Raw genomic sequence first — 4,310 nt, 5'->3', positions numbered from 1 at the left:
GGTCAGTCTAACCCTAGGACAAATGGTGAAAACAAAGCTATACAGATAAAATCTCACACAGCAGCACACACATACACACTCACAAAAAGAAAAAAGGGGAAAATAATAGTATATCTTGCTCCCAAAGTCCACCTCCTCAAAGTGGGATATTTCGCTGTCTATTCAGGTTTTCCACAGATGCAGGGCACTTCAAGTTGATTGTGGAACTTTAATCCGCTGCTTTTGAGGCTGCTGGGAGAGACCTCCCCATCTCCTCTTTGTTCGCACAGCTCCTGGGCACCGGCCCGAGGCGCACCGCGCGTTCTCCCGGGGAAGCTGTCCCTGGATCACGGGGCCCTGGCAGTGGGGGGCTGCACGGGCTCCCGGGAGGGACCGTGTGGAGAATGACCTGTGCTCGCACACAGGCCTCTTGGTGGCGGTAGCAGCAACCCTAGCGTCCCACGCCTGACTCTGCTGTCCGCGCCGACAGCCGCGGCTCGCGCCCTCGCACACAGGCCTCTTGGTGGCGGCAGCAGCAACCCTAGCGTCCCACGCCTGTCTCTGCTGTCCGCGCCGACAGCCGCGGCTCGCGCCCGTTTCTGCAGCTCCTTTACGAGGTGCGCTTAATCCCCTCTCCTCTCGCACCAGAAGACAAAGAGGCAAGAAAAAGTCTCTTGTCTCTTCGGTAGCTCCGCGCCCGTTTCTGGAGCTCCTTTAAGCGGTGCGCTTAAACCCCTCTCCTCGCGCATCAGGAAGCAAAGAGGGAAGAAAAGTTGTTTATTCTTTTTTCTTTTGCCCTACCCAGGTAAGTGGGGAGTTTCTTGCCTTTTGGGAGGTCTGAGGTCTTCTGCCAGCATTCGGTGGGTGTTTTATAGGAGAAGTTCCACGTGTAGATGTATTTCTGATGTATCTGTGAGGAGGAAGGTGATCTCCACGTCTTACTCTTCGGCCATCTTCTCGCCTCCCCCCCCAATAGACAGTTTTATTTCTTCCTTTCCAATTTGGATAACTTTTATTTCTTTTACTTGCATAATTTCTCTGGTAGGACTTCCAATACAATGTTGAATAAGAGTGGCAAGAGTGGGCATCCTTGTCTTGTTCCTGAATTTAGTGGGAAGACTTTCAGCTTTTCACCATTGAGTATGATGTTAGCTGTGGGTTTGTCATATATGGCCTTTATGATGTTGAAGTATATACCTTCTATACCCACTTTATTGGTACGTTTTTATCATAAATAGGTGTTTAATACAGTCAAATGCTTTTTCTGCATCTATTGAGATCATATGGTTTTTATATTTTTGTGTTTTTAGTTTAACTTTATTTTTATTTTATTTCTAATTGAAGTATAGTTGGTTTACAATGTGTTAGTTTCAGGTGTACAGCAAAGTGATTCATATATATATATATATATTCTTTTTCAGATTCTTTTCCCATATAGGTTATTGCAAAATATTGAGTATAGTTCACTGTGCTATAGAATAGGTCCTTGTTGGTTATCTATTTTATATACAGTAGTGTGTATGTGTTAATCCTAAACTCCTAATTTATCCCTCCCCTTATGTTTTTTTATCCTTAATTTTGTTCATATGGTATATCACTTTGATTGATTTCTGCATGTTGAACCATACTTGCATCCCTGGAATAAATCCCACTTTATCATGGTGTATGATCCTTTTAATGTGTTCTTGAATTTGGTTTGCTAATATTTTATTGAGAACTTTTGCATCTATGTTTAAAAGATATTGGCTTGTAATTTTATTTTTTTGTGTGTTGTCTTTGGTTTTGGTGATAGGGTAATTTTGTCCTTGTAAAATGAGTTAGGAAGAGTTCCTTCCTCTTCATTTTTTTGGAAGAGTTTGAGGTGGATAGGTATTAAGTATTCTCTGAATATTTGGTATAGTTTATCAGTGAAGCTGTCTGGTCCTGGACTTTTGTTTTTGGGGGAGATTTTTTTATTGCTGTTTCAATCTCCTTACTAGTGATCAGTCTATTCAGGTTTTCTATTCTTCCTGATTCAGTCTTGGAATGTTGTATGATTCTACAAATTTGTCCATTTCTTCTAGTTTGTCCAAGTTGTTGGTATATATCTATTTATAATATTCTCTTATAATTATTTGTATTTCTATGGTATGTTTTAATTTCTCCTCTTTTGTTTCTGATTTTATTTAGCAGATCCTTCTCTCTTTTATTCTTAGTGAGTCTAGCTAAAGGTTTGTCAAATTTGTTTATCTTTCAAAGAACCAGCTTAGTTTGATTGCTCTTTTCTGTTGTCTTTGTAGTCTCTGTTTTAATTTATTTCTTCTCTCATCTTTATTATTTTCTTCCTTCTGCTGACTTTGAACTTTGTTTGTACTTTCTCTAGTTCCTTTATATGTAAGATTAGATTGTTAATTTGAGATTTTTATTGTTTCTTGAGGTAGGCCTATATTGCTATAAACTTCCCTCTTAATAATTTAATTTTTTTAATTAAAAAATTTTTTGAAGTATAGTTGATTTACAATATTACATTAGTTTCAGGTGTTAGCATAGCGGTGAAGTATTTTTACAGATTATATTCCATCAAAAGTTTACAAGATAATAGTTATAATTCCCTATGCTATACAATATATCCTTGTTGCTTATCTCTTTTATACATAGTAGTTTGTATCTCTTAATCCCATACACCTAAATTTACCCTCCCCCCTTCCTTTTCTCCACTGGTAACCACTAGTTTTGTTTCTATATCTGTGAGTCTGATTCTGTTTTGTTATATACATTCATTTGTAGTATTTTAAAGATTCTACATATAAGTGATATCATACAGTATTTGTCTTTCTCTGTCTGACATTTAACTAAGCATAATATTCTTTAGGTACATCCACATTGTTGCAAATGAAAGAATTTCACTCTTTTTATGACTAATATTCCATTATATATATATGTGTGTGTATATATATATATATATATATATATACTGCATTTTCTTAAACCAGTCCTCTGTTAATGGGCAGTTGGGTTGCTTCCATATCTTGGCTATTGAGAATAGTGCTGCTGTGAACATTAGGGTGCATTTATCTTTTCAAATTAGTATTTTCATCTTTTTCCTGGATGTATTCTCAGGAGTACAATTGCTGGATCAAATGGTAGTTTTATTTTTAGTTTTCTTAGGACCCTCCATACTGTTTTCCATAGTAGTTGCACCAATTTACATTCCCACCAACAATGTATAGGGGTTCCCTTTTCTCCACATCCTCATCAACATTTGTTATTAGAAGACTTTTTGATGATAGCCATTCTGACAGGTGTGAAGTGATAGCTCATTGTTGTTTTGATTTGCATTTCTCTAATAATTAGCAAAAAAAAAATGACATAAAAAGACAGTCTATGGAATGGAAGAAAATATTTGCAAGTGGTATGAATGACAAGGGGTTAATATTCAAAATATATAAACAGATTGTACAGCTCAATATCAAAAAACAAACAACTTAATTAAAAAATGGGCAGAAAACCTGAATAGACATTTTTCCAAAGCAGACATACAGATGGCTAACAGGCAAATGAAGAGATGATTTTTTTAAAAAATTTTCATCAGATAACTCGTAGATCTTCAATTCTTTGGGATTGGTTACTGGAACTTGTTTTATTCTTTAAGTAGTGTCATATCTCCCTATCTTTTTGTCACCCTTGTAACCTTGTTTTGGTGTCTGTACATTTGAAAAAGCAATCACCTCTTCCAGTCTTTTGGGGCTGGTTTTAGGAAGGAAAGACGTCCACCAGATAGCCAGGCTAGAGATTTTGGTGATCTCTCCGACTTTTTTTTTATAGATGTGCCTGCTCCTTTTCTCTCACTCCTTTCTGGGCTGGGGGAAATCTTAAGATTGTGTGTCTTCTCTTAACCCCACAGAGCCAAGCTGGGTGCTGAGAGCCATCCACTCCTTTTCCCACCCCTTGGACTGATATGTCAAGGTATTGGGCACAAGCACCACTTCTCTCCCTCACTCCTGAAGGAAATGTCTTAGGATTGTGCACCTCTCCCTACCCCACAATGCCATGCCATGTGCTGTAAGTCACCCATCCTTTTTCCCTAGGGTAGTGTATTGAGATGCCAGGATGATAAGTGCAAGCTCTACTTTTCTTCCTCTCTCCTAAAGAGGCAGTCTGAGTATTGTTCACCTTCACCTCATCCTGTAGAGTAGAACTGTCTGCTGAGATCTGTACTTGTTGCTGAGATCTACATGTTGTCTGCAGGGTATAGGGAGCACCAGCTGCAGGGGTGCATAAGTCACTGGCTGTCGGAGTGTATGGGGTGCCATTTGCAGGGATGCACTGGGAAGTTGTCAAGATCCACATGT

This window comes from Physeter macrocephalus, chromosome 21 (genome assembly GCF_002837175.3).
Source record: "Physeter macrocephalus isolate SW-GA chromosome 21, ASM283717v5, whole genome shotgun sequence".
Classification (NCBI taxonomy): domain Eukaryota; kingdom Metazoa; phylum Chordata; class Mammalia; order Artiodactyla; family Physeteridae; genus Physeter; species Physeter macrocephalus.
Note: the sequence above shows the minus strand (reverse complement) of the source record.